This window comes from Bufo bufo, chromosome 1 (assembly GCF_905171765.1).
Source record: "Bufo bufo chromosome 1, aBufBuf1.1, whole genome shotgun sequence".
Taxonomy (NCBI): domain Eukaryota; kingdom Metazoa; phylum Chordata; class Amphibia; order Anura; family Bufonidae; genus Bufo; species Bufo bufo.
In genome coordinates this window covers 202,030,086-202,043,064 of record NC_053389.1, presented here as the reverse complement: position 1 = coordinate 202,043,064, position 12,979 = coordinate 202,030,086, and the positions used below count along the sequence as shown (strand labels likewise).

The 12,979-nt window shown below is 47.7% G+C and overlaps 1 protein-coding gene across 3 annotated transcripts in view; it reads right to left on the bottom strand.

The window, feature by feature from the left end:
* The window catches only part of RASIP1 (Ras interacting protein 1), a 117,980-nt gene that overhangs the window by 38,158 nt on the left and 66,843 nt on the right, over positions 1 to 12,979 (bottom strand). The gene's annotated exons all lie outside the window — the stretch shown is intronic.

Genomic DNA, 12,979 nt, shown 5'->3' with positions numbered 1-12,979 from the left:
TTGAGTCTGTGTTGCAGTACTTTATGCCACATTTATCAAATGTTGCATGTTGTTTGACAAATTTGTCTTATCCTTAAACAACACTTTTTTCTGTAAATTCTTTATTTTACATGTTAACATAATGAAGAACAATAACAAAAGTCAAGTATATCTTCAGCAGACTGTTCAAGTACACAGCATAAGCATTGACTTAAAGTAATATATGATACAAAAAAGGGGAAGAGAGGAGGGGGGATTCAGAGGGGGGGGGGGTGAAGCGGGGAGATCCACTATTCCAGATAATGTATGGACTCACATAAATACACAATATAAAGCTTAACACAAATGTTGCTTCATCACAGTTTTTATATAAACAGCCTTATGAAGAAGAAGAAAAGGAAGTGCCCAGCCTACTGGAGGTAGATATGAACCTTGTTCATACGAGACTATTACAATGTGAAGCTACATATATACGGTAACACTTTTGTCTAGACAAGATACTCCAGTTTTCCTACTCCACCCTCATAATGAAGTGAGAAGGCGACTTAAAAAAAAAAAAGCCTTGGTGATAAATCTGGAATGAAATTCATTAACATAGCTAACCATGCCCACTTTCCCACATGTATTTCAGAACTGAATGAAGTGGTGTAAAAATGCAAAAAGTGCCAACATTTTTGTGAAAGTAAAAATACCCATTTTTTTACTTTTTGAAGATAGAATTCTGGAGGGAAGATGTGATAAATCAGGGCCATTATGTCATCATCATATGTAGCATTTTTTTTTTAGGTGAATGGCTACCCATGTGATGCACGGAAGGCAAAAATCCACTGTTTCAGGCTATGCTCAGTAGCAGCTATCTATAGGACAATGGCCAAAGTCGACAATCTTGCTACCTATCGAGGGAAGAGGGAGCTTCATGGTTTTATCCCTAAGGGTGAACTCATCAGAGCAAGACCCAATTGCTCTGGTGACCAAGCCTTCAACAAAGAGATGGCATTGGTTGCTTCGAGATTATCCTTGCAAAATTATCCATCCTCGACTATAGATCGGGCACAGAAATTTGTTGCATGTAAAGTCCAGAACTGATCTTGTTTTTCCTGACAGACGTTCATCTGTCATAAGTAAGAGGGGACGTATTGATGGCAAAAAAGAGAACGCTGTATCTTTTGTTACAAGTTATAGCCCTGAATATTCAGAAATATGCAGGATCGTAAACAGACACCTTGCGGTTTTGACTTTTACTGAACAGTGGACCAGTAAAGCCCAATTTGGTATTAAGTGTATTGCGCGTCGCGCACCTATCTTGGCACAGAAAATTTGTCCTAGTTTATATACTGAGAGAAAAAAACGCAATGTGTCTACCTGGTTGAAATATAAGGGCACGTACAGATGTGGCCATCATATTTGTACGTGCTGCAACTATATTCAAATTGGTTCCTCTATTTTTTCTTTTTCCATGCAACGTTCTTTTGTGTCCAAACAATATTCAATTGTAATACCAGCTACGTTGTATATTGTATTACATGCTCTGTCTGCCATCTACAGTATGTTGGTTGTACAACTAACAGCTTAAAGACAAGAATTCGGAGACACCTATCAGACTACCTTTTACTAGAACTAGAAATGTCTCAGCTGTTAGTTTCCATTATGCTGTGGCACATCAGGGCAACGTAGCAGGATTTCAAGTACAAAGTTTGGAAAGGGTTAATCCCCCTGCCAGGGGAGGGGATTACAAACGCAAGCTATTGAATAGGAAAGTTTTTTGGATTTTTTCTATGGGTACTTCAGCTCCACAGGGGTTAAATCGTAGGCATGATCTGATCCTGCATTTTTTGTTTATATATCAAATATTATATTCTTATATGAATTGTACTTTTATATATTATATATTTTATATGTATATTTTAGTCCTTTTTTCATAATATAATGTGCTATCGAATGGAAGTTGTGCGTGTGTTATGTAAATTGTGCTCACCTGGTAATTAGTAGCTGTGTCTACTTAAATCAGAGGGCAACTATTCACTTTTGTCATGAGGAAGGATCAGGAGTAATCGATCCGAAACGCATAGATGTGAATTCACTGTTGTTCTACTGTATTTTAACAATAAAGGCTGTCACTGTATGGAAGCTGGATATCTGCACAAATCTTTTCTGCCATAGTCTGGAATCAGCGCTTGATTGCCAGCGCAATCCGTGCATCCCGTGTGAAATAGGTCTGGTGAGCGCCACAATCTTTTTTTTTTTGTGTCTTCCTGATACAGTGTTCATAGGCTTATTGCCAGCACCTCAATAGTATTCTGCTGCAAAAGATGAGCAATTGCACATTTTTTTTCTAAAAACCATTTCGGTACACGTATACCCGTGTTATTAAACTTGTTGCATATTACTGCAAGATAACATTGAGTTATAACTAGAGATGAGCGAATTTCTCAAAAATTCAATTCGGCCAGATCGCCGAATTTTTTGAAAATATTCGGTTCGATACGAATTTATTTGTGGCGAATCGTGTTAAAAACGGCTATTTCCTGGCTGCAGAGAGCCTTTAAAGTGGTGTAGAACACTGTGCCTTGCAGTAACACGCATAGGGAGTCTGCTGTGGTAGTGAAACAATACTGTGAGTCAGTATGACATGCAGATGATAGGTGTGAACTCAGCCTTACAGGTCAATGTTAGCGTCAAGAAGAAGCGCACTCCTTTTACACCGTCGGCAGCTGATTTCACATAAATGTCTACAGAACCTGTTCTATTAAATGCTTATACAAGTAGAGCGCCCCCCGACAGAGTGGAGAGTGTGTCAGCAGTAAGTTTGTGTTGACGTCACTGATTATTTTGCCCTTCCTCTGTTCCGTCAGAACAATAACCCCCAAAAAACAACGGTTACATAGACAGGATCTATTGTGCGTCTCATTTTTCCTTCCTTCTGACAGATCAGAAAAAGGGTCAAATAAATGATGGCCAGGCCAAAAGGCAAAATAGTGTCACGAAGTGGGGAGGGTGGGAACAGCATGAGGAGTCCACAGAGTGGCCCTATGACATAGTGGTGAGGTGGAAGCAGCATGAGAAGGCCAAAGAGTGGTACAATGAAAGTGTGGAAGTGGCCGCAGCATAAGGAGGAGGCCACAGAGTGGCACAATGACAGTGTGGAGGTGGCAGCATCAGCATCAGGAGGCCACAGAGTGGCACAATGACAGAGTCTGGAAGTGGCGGCAGCAGCATCAGGAAGAGGCCACAGAGTGGCACAATGACAGTGTGGAGGTTGCGGCAGCATGAGGAGGCCACAGAGTGGCTCAATGAAAGAGTGTGGAGGTAGCGGCAGCAGCAGCATGAGGAGGAGGCCACAGGGTGGCACAATAACAGTGTGGAGGTGGAAGCAGCACCAGGAGGAGGCCACAGAGTGGCACAGTGGCAGAATGTGGAGGTGGCAGCAGCATCATCACGAGGACACAGACTGGCACAATAACAGAGTGTGGAGGTGGCAGCAGCAGCATCAGCATGAGTAGACCACAGAGTGGAATAATGACAGTGTGAAGGTGGCAGCAGCATCAGGAGACCACAGAGTAACAAGATGACATAGTGTGGAGTTGGAAGCAGCATCAGGAGACCACAGAGTGGAAAGGTGACATAGTGTGGAGGGGGAAGCAGCATCAGGAAACCACAGAGTGTCAAGGTAACATAGTGTGGAGGTGGCAGCAGCATCAGGAGACCATAGAATGACCCAGTGACAGAGAGGGGAGGTGGGTGGCAATACCAAAACCAGCTGAAGATGGTGGGTGAAAGAAGGAGCACCTGGCATCAAATGTGTGGCATCAGGCAGATGGCAGCATCAGAATAGTAGCTGAGGCATGTAGCCAGAAGAAAACGGTCTATTTTGTCAAATTGTTGGTGTGATACCATGAATGATCTAGTCTGATGCATCAGGCATTGGAGGGTGAAAATCCTGGCTGATCCTTGCCTGATTCATCTTGAGAAAGGTCAGTATGACATGCAGATGACAGGTGTCGCTCTTAGAATCACTGCACACTTCACTTCTTTGGGCAGTTAAGGGGTAAAAACTGACCAAATAACTCAATTGTGAACTCAGCCTTACAGGTCAATGTTAGTGTCAAGAAGAAGCGCACTCCTTTTACACCGTCGGCAGCTGATTCCACATAGATGTCTACAGAACCTGTTCTATTAAACGCTTATACAAGTAGAGCCCCCCCCCCCCCCCCCCTTGACAGAGTGGAGAGTGTGTCAGCAGTAAGTTTGTGTTGACGTCACTGATTATTTTGCCCGTCAGAACAATAACCCCAAAAAAAGGGAACCTGTCTGTGGAGCATCCGCACTCGGTCAGCATTTGGTCAGTAATCCTTCAGTATTGCTAAAGCCAAAAAAACAGGAGTGGATCCAAAACAGAGCTTTTTGCTACCAAATAATAAGCCAATTCTGATGCAAAATAGGAACCATGTCATGCAGGTCTTACAACTGTCACATAGACAAATTCCATTGTGCATCTCATTTTTCCTTCCTTCTGACAGATAAGAAGAGGGTCAAATAAATGATGATGTCAGCCAGGCCGAAAGGCAAAATAGTGGCCCAGTCATGAAGTGGGGAGGGTGGGAACAGCATGAGAAGTCCACAGAGCGGCCCTATGACATAGTGGTGAGGTGGAAGCAGCATGGCTAAAGTGAAGAGGTGGCAGCAGCAGCATCAGGAGGAAGCCACAGAGTGGCACAATGACAGTGTGGAGGTGGCAGCAGCATCATAAGGAGGCCACAGAGTGGCACAATGACAGAGTGTGGAGGTGGTGGCAGCAGCATCAGGAGAAGGCCACAGGGTGGCACAATGACAGTGTGGAGGTGGCAGGGCAGCAGCAGCATGAGGAGACCACAGAGTGGCACAATGACAGAGTTTGGAGGTGGTGGAAGCAGCATCAGGAGGAGGCCACAGAGTGGCACAATGACAGTGTGGAGGTAGCGGCAGCATCAGGAGGCCACAGACTTGCACAATGAAAGAGTGTGGAGGTGGCGGCAGCAGCAGCATCAGGAGGAGGCCACAGACTTGCACAATGAAAGATTGTGGAGGTGGCGGCAGCAGCAGCATGAGGAGGAGGCCACAGGGTGGTACATTAACAGTGTGGAAGTGGCAGCAGCAGCATCAGGAGACCACAGAGTGGCACAATGACAGAGTGTGGAGGTGGCGGCAGAATGAGGAGTAGGACAGCTTTTCCAGGGCAAACTCTGCCAGTTGCAGCCACAAATCCAGTATGGCTGCCCAGTAGTCCAGCGGATCTTCTATGTGGGGTGGCAGGGTGCTGTCCAAGCATGCAACCACCTGCTGGTTCAAGTCCTGCTACAGGTCTAGCTGCTGCTGCTGAGTAGTTTCTTCACTAGGCGGGTGAAGAGAGCTGCTCATGAGCGACTCTAGACTCAAGTTGCTGCTGATGGAACTGGAACTGCTCCTGCCCCCCCACCCTGCCACAGAAGCCATGGCAGAAGAACGTGAGCACAGAAGGCCCCCCTGTCAGACCTGCGAGAGGATGGACGATGGCGCAGATAGGCAGAGGCCAACTGACTACATAGTATGTCTCTATAGTAGTTCAGCTTGTCCTCCCTCTCAGGATCAGCGGGTGTAAAAAAAGGCCCCCATTTTAGACCGGTAGCAAGGGTCAAACACGGTGGAGAACCAGAAGTCATCCCTTTGCTGAATGGTGACAATTCGGCTGTCACTACGCAAGCAAGTGAGCATCCATCGGGCCATTTGTGCAAGTGATACGGAGGGACTCCCTGCCTCCATCTCCACTGTATACTGCCACGGTGTGTCTTGCTCCTCTGCCTCGTCTTCTTCATAGGCCTGTAGCTCCTCTGGCTGCTTCTGTTCCTCCTCACCTGTGTAGAAAAACCACCCATTTCGCTACACATTCCTTGTGCTCCAATGTCCTCCTCCTCCTCCAGTTCAGCCCCCACAGGGCTCATGTGGCCGTGAGATCTAGGCGCCACGTCTCCAGTCCCCTGACCAGTCATATTTTCCAGAATCTGTTCCAGGACATGAAGCAGTGGATTGACGTTGGTTATTCTGTAGTCCTGGCTACGGACAAATAACGTGTCCTCCTCAAAGAGCCTGTGCAAACGGCAGGTGTCATGCATGAGCTGCCACTGGCTGACATCAACGTTACACAGAGGAGTACTTCTGTCCGCTTGGATCATCAAGAAATCGTTTATGGACTTTCTCTCTTCATAACGCCGGTCCAACATATGGACGGTGGAATTCCAACGGGTGGAAACGTTGCAGATCAGACTATGTTGGGGGATGCCATTCTGCTGCTGAAGCTCAAGGAGGGTGTGTTTTGCGGTGTACGAGTGGCTGAAGTGCATGCAAAGTTTCCTGGCCATTTTTAGGATGTCTTGCAGATGGGTGGAAGAGTTCAGGAACCGCTTGACAACTAGATTGAACACGTGTGCCATGCAGGACGCATGGCTCAGCCCTCCTTGACGCAGCGCCGACACAATGTTCTTCACCATGGTTTCGATTTTGAGTTGTCGCGGAGAAAGCCAAGATTCGATTTCTTGATGAAGGACACGGAGCAGTTCCTCCGCTGTGTGACTCAGTTCGCCCAGGCAAACGAGGTGCAGAACAGCGTGACACCGCCATGCCCTGCACATGTGGTATGCTGGAGAAGCACTGTGAATGGTCCCTGCAATGGAGGCTGAGGACACGGTAAAGGATAAGGAGGCAGAGGTGGACATTGTCTCAGGACCAACGGCGTGAGAACGTGGAGGCGGAAGCGGCATCATCTGGCCAAGTTGCTAGTGTGGCTGTGCAGGAACCACATTCACCCAGTAGGCCGTAAAGGACATGTTTTATCCCTGAATTTAGTTACAGATCCACAGGTCAGCGCTGCCGTGCACTTTGGCAGACACCGACAGGCTCAAGGACAGGCCCACCTTCTGTTCTACATACATGTGCAGTGCTGGTACTGCCTTTTTGGCAAAGAAATGATGGCTTGGGAATCTCCACCTTAGCTCGGCACAAGCCATCAGTTCTCTGAAAGGTGCAGAGTCCACCACTTGGAAAGGGAGGGACTGCAGCACCAGAAACTTGGCCAGAAGCACAATGTCCCTTGGCAATCGCTTTGATGATCGATTGCTGACAGAATGACTGACGAGCAGTAGGAGGAGGAGCAGGAGCATCAGGACCAGCAGATGTTGGGAAGGACAGAAAGCTCCTTTAGGCTGAGGTGGTAGAGCCTAGACTGTCGAAAATCGGGTGCATGCCACTGGGTGACGACCACTCGATGACACCGGAAGTTTAGGCCTCTCGCTGTGACTCCTGCTGCCACGCCCCCCTTACTCTGCTGCGAAATGTGCCTGCACCAGAAACAGTTGCGAACTGTGCCTGCACCAGAAACATTTAGCTCTCTGCCATTCCCCTGTGCAGGGCCTGGCACTTCTCTGTCTGAGATACTGTTAGATCAAATAAATAAATTAAAAGGAAATTAAAACACCCAAAAAAAGTCTGTAATTTTCTAACTTTACCACACAACAGCTAATAAGCCCTTTTTTCCCCACTAATACACGCCAAAAAGGTCTTTAGAATAAATAACTGCACCGCTGAACAGCAAATAGGCCCTTATTTTTTTCCACTTATACACGCCACAAAAAGGCTTTAGAACATAAAACTGCACCGCTGAACGGCAAATATATATATTTTTTTGCCACTAATACACGCCAAAAAGGGCTGTAATTTTCTCACTTCACCACACAACGGCAAATACTTTTTTTGTGCCACTAAAACATGTAAAAAAGTGCTTAAAACATATAATTGCACAGCTGAATGGCAAATATATATTTTTTGCCACTAAAACACGTCAAAAAGGGCTGTAATTTTCTCACTTCACCACACAACGGCAATTACTTTTTATGTGCCACTAATACACGCCACAAAGAGCTTTAGAACATATAACTGCAATGCTGAACGACAAATAATATATATTTTTTTGCCACTAATACACGCCAAAAAGGGGTTTAGAACATATGACTACACCGCTAAATGGCAAATAGGCCCTTATTTTTTTTACTTATACACGCCACAAAAGGCTTTAGAAGATATAACTGCACCGCTGAACGGCAAATAATATTTTTTTTTTGCCACTAATACATGCCAAAAAGTGCTTTAGAACATATAACTGCACTGCTGAACGGCAAATAAGCCCTTATTTTTATCTTCTTATACACACCAAAAAAGTTTTTTGAACAAATAACTGCACCACTGAACGGCAAATAATATATATTTGAAAAGTTTTTTCCACAATAATGCTTCTTGTGCATCGTCTTATTATCTTTTTGGAGACAACTATGTCATTTCCCATCAAAAAATTGCTGGCTGGTTGAATAAAAGTAACTTTAAGTAAAAATTTGCGAGGGGTATGAATAATTATGGGCAGCACTGTATACAGCCAGGTCCATAAATATTGGGACTGTAACGAGCCCCTGCTCGCTCTATTCTGCTCCCTGATGTGACCACAATATCTGCTGGTTCCGCCGTTGATGATCCGGCCTCAAACGACCGCTCGTGTCATTTTAATTCTCACAGAACTAACACTAGTCAGGCTGTATGTGAGTTCAAACTGACCAAATCTTTATTGAATGCATCACATATATTTATAATGACAGTTGGAACACCTCTTTCAATTGGTAAATTGTAAAACCCCCTCTGATTGGCTATGCAAATGAGGTAAGCAGAGATTAGTTCAAGAGCTTGGCTGGGAGGCAGATGGGTGTGGCCATTGTCACAGAGAGAGTCAAACCATGACATTACCCCCCCTCCCGGGAAACAGTCCAACAGCCACAGTGGGACCCTCACCGGGGCAACTCGAGGATGTTGGAAAAGTAGTCTTAAGATTCCAGGTCCGTTTGCCGTGACAACCCATCCGCATTCCCGTTTTGAGGCCCTGGCCGATATTGTATGGTGAAATTGTAGAGTTGCAAAGCCAGGCTCCACCTTAGTAATCGGCCATTCTCTCCCGCCACCTGGTTTAGCCATATCAAGGGATTGTGGTCTGTCATGACAGTAAAAGAGCGTCCATAGACGTAGGGCTGCAATTTCTTTAAAGCCCAGACTAAAGCCAAACATTATTTTTCCACGGCAGCATATCCAACTTCACGGGGTAACAACTTGCGGCTGAGATATGCCACCGGGTGCTCCTTCCCATCGTCGCCAACTTGACTTAGTACGGCTCCCAGTCCGAACATGGAGGCGTCTGTATGTACGACAAAGCGTTTGTTAGGATCGGGTGCCGCCAGTATGGGAGCTTGTGTTAGTGTGGTTTTCAACTGTTGAAATGCTATTTCGCACTCCGGGGACCACAGGACCTGTCTAGGGAGATTCTTTTTGGTCAGGTCCGTCAGTGGTTTGGCTATGTCACTATAGTTAGGTACAAACTTTCTGTAGTACCCGGCTGTCCCTAAAAATGCAAGTACCTGTGCCTTGGTTCTGGGAACCAGCCAGTTTAGGATGGCCTCGATTTTTGCAGGCTCCGGCCTCTGCTTCCCACATCCGACTCTATGTCCCAAATATTGTACCTCAGACATCCCGATATTACACTTGTCTGGCTTCAGGGTCAGGCCTGCAACTCTGATTCTGTCTAGCACTATGCCCAGGTGTCTGAGATGCTCCTCCCATGTCTGGCTATAAATTGCGATGTCATCAAGATATGCGCATGCAAAATCCTGCAGACCACCGAGGAGTTGATCTATCATTCGTTGGAAGGTAGCCGGAGAATTTTTCATCCCGAATGGCATTACCCGGAACTGGTAAAGGCCAAACGGGGTGATGAAGGCCGACTTTGGAATGGCGGCCGCCTCCAGGGGAATCTGCCAGTAACCCTTACACAGGTCAATAGTCGTCAGATAATGTCCCTGAGCTATTTTGTCCAACAATTCGTCCACTCGGGACATGGGGTAGGCATCTGTCACAGTACAGTCATTCAGTCGCCTATAGTCCACACAAAATCAGGTCGTGCCATCCCATTTTGGAACTAATACTACAGGGGAAGCCCAGGGGCTTGCTGATGGTTCGATCACCCCTAACTCAAGCATCTCCCTAATCTCTGCTCTCATCCCTTCTTGCACAGCTCCAGGAATCCTATAGGATGATTGTCTCAGGGGCTTCTGCCCGAGGGTCTCCACCTTGTGCACTGCCAAGTGAATGTATCCAGGGAGTGTTGAGACCATCTCTTTCCGGTCCTGGAGTAATTCCCTGACCTGTTCTTGTTCCTGGGGTCCTAATCCATCTCCTAACTGAACATCTTCCACCCCCCCCAGAATGATTACTGATTGCAGGAAGCTCCAGCATCTGCAGGTATTCAGAGTCCCCGGTGGCAGGAGCGCATATGGCGGCTACTGCCTCAGCCCTCTCGTGATAGGCCTTCATCATATTGATGTGGAATGTCCTCTTAATTCTTGTGTCTGCACAGCTGGCGACCACGTAGGTGGTGTCGCACAGCTGTTTTACCACCTGATAGGGGCCCTGCCAGAAGGCCTGTAATTTATTTTGCTTCAAGGGTTTTAGTACTAGGACCTTCTGTCCGACACAAAAAGTGCGATTCCGAGCAGATCGATCATACCAAACCTTCTGCTGACTCTGGGCTGATTGCATATTCTCATGGACTAGCTCGGTAAGTTCCCGCAGTCGACCCCTGAGTTCCAAGACGTAACTAAGGATGGGGAGGCCTTCAGGATCTTCTCCCCCTTCCCACTGGGCCCTCACTAAGTCTAAGGGTCCCCTAACTCTTCGCCCATACAACAGCTCAAATGGTGAAAACCCTGTGGACTCTTGAGGTACCTCCCTGTATGCGAACAGTAGGTGGGGAAGATATTTTTCCCAGTCCTTCCTACTCTCCACAAAGGCCCGAAGTAGCTGTTTTAGGGTCCCGTTAAATCTCTCGCACAGCCCGTTCGTTTGGGGGTGGTAGGGTGCACTCTGGAGGGTTTTAATACCACAGAGGTGCCAGAGCTGCTGGGTCAGCTCAGCGGTGAACTGATTTCCTTGATCAGACAATATCTCCTGGGGAAATCCTACCCTAGTAAAACACCCGCAGTAAAGCATCAGCTACCGTGTCAGCCTGGATATTGGATAGGGGAATAGCTTCCGGGTAGCGGGTGGCGTAATCCACCACTGTAAGAATATACTTCTTCCCAGTAGCACTGGGGCAGGCCAGTGGGCCAATAATGTCTACTGCTATCCGGCTAAAGGGTTCCCTAATTATCGGCATGGGGTGCAGAGAGGCTTTTGGATGATCCCCCGCCTTTCCTACTCTCTGGCAAGTCTCACAGGTCCGGCAGTATTCTCGTACCTCTGCATGTAACCTAGGCCAGAAGAAAGCACGAGACAACCGACTCCGGGTCTTAGCTATCCCTAAATGTCCGGCCAAGGGGATGTCGTGAGCCAGCCTCAATAGCTCCTGTCTGTACTGGGGTACGACTAGCTGTTTGTGGGGGCCCTCGCGTTTCCCGTTGCCCACCCCTTCAGTGTAACGATAAAGAAGCCCTCCCTCCCACTCTATTCTGTCTTCCCCTAACCCCCCTGGATCCTTGCCCATCCTGTCCCGATAGCACACTAAAGTAGGGTCTCTCCGGGTTTCTTGCCTAACGTCGGAAGGAGAATCCCAGGACATGGGGTTGTTAAGTCGGGGTAACGTGGGAGGATTTGGTCTTACCTGGGTCCCCATAGGAGTGGAGTTGCCTTGTAGGTGGCTTTGTTGTCGGGTGGTCACGGCCATGGCGGTCTCTGGTGCAAATGAAGAAGTCAAATGCCCCAAGTCGTTCCCCAAAAGTACTTCTGCGGGTAACTCACGGAGTATCCCTACTCTCACTTGTCGCTTCCCTGAGCCCCAATCCAGGTGAACTCTGGCGGTGGATAAGCGCAGCACCTTGCCCCCTGCTACCCTGACTGCCACAGTCTGGCCAGTTCGGGCCGACTGAGGAACCATGTGAGGCTGAATAAGGGTAATCGTAGCCCCGGAATCACGAAGTCCCTGGGCCGGCTGCCCATTAACCCATACCGCCTGACGATGGTGCTGCCGATTATCTTCAGCTGCGGCCTGGACGGGATCCGCCTCGAACAGCTCACCAAACTCTTCCTGAACATCTAGCGGGTTGGCCTCGTTCTGGAGGCAATAATTCGCCGACCTGGATAACTGGGCAGTCTCTTTGTACCTCGGGGATCGGTTAGGGCAATAACGCTGCAGATGACCCGTTTGATTACATGTATAGCACTTAGGCCCGGTAGAAGATTTTGATTGGGCTAAGGGTCTAGAGGCAGCCCACTGAGATACTGGAGTTGGGCTCGAGGTCGGTACACTGGGCCGCGGTAGTGGATAGCGCTGGCCTCCAATGGATCTCCGAGAGTCCAGATATTCATCGGCCAAAGTAGCTGCTTGCTGTACCGTCTGTGGCCGCTTATCTCGCACCCAATCCCGTACTATCGGAGGGGTGTTGTCAAAGAACTGCTCTAAGAGAACTAGCTGGGTGATGTCCTCTATGGTATGAACATGGCTTCCCTGGAACCAGCCCTTGAGGTTCCGCTGCAGACGATGTGCCCACTCCACGTAGGTTAGGTTGCCTTGTTTCCGGGATTCTCGAAACTTAATTCGGCTGGCTTCAGGGGTAATTGCAAATCGGGCTAGCAGGGCTTCTTTTAGCCGGTCATAATCCATGGCGTCCTCATCCTCCATGGCCCGATATGCATCCGCAGCTTTGCCAGTTAGGTTACTCACCAGTAAGGCGACCCGATCTTGGGACGGCACTTTATGTATCTAGCACAGTCTCTCAAAGTCATGGAGGAACTCTTCTATTTCCTCCTCTCCTTCCTTAAATAATTTGAATGCGCAAAAGGGCAACTTACGGACAGGTGCTGTATCTCTAGGTGCTGTCTCTGATCGCTGTATTTCCGCCATTCTCCACTCATGTTGTCGCTCCAATTCTCTCTCTTGTCGCTCTAGTTCTTTCTCTTGCCGCTCATC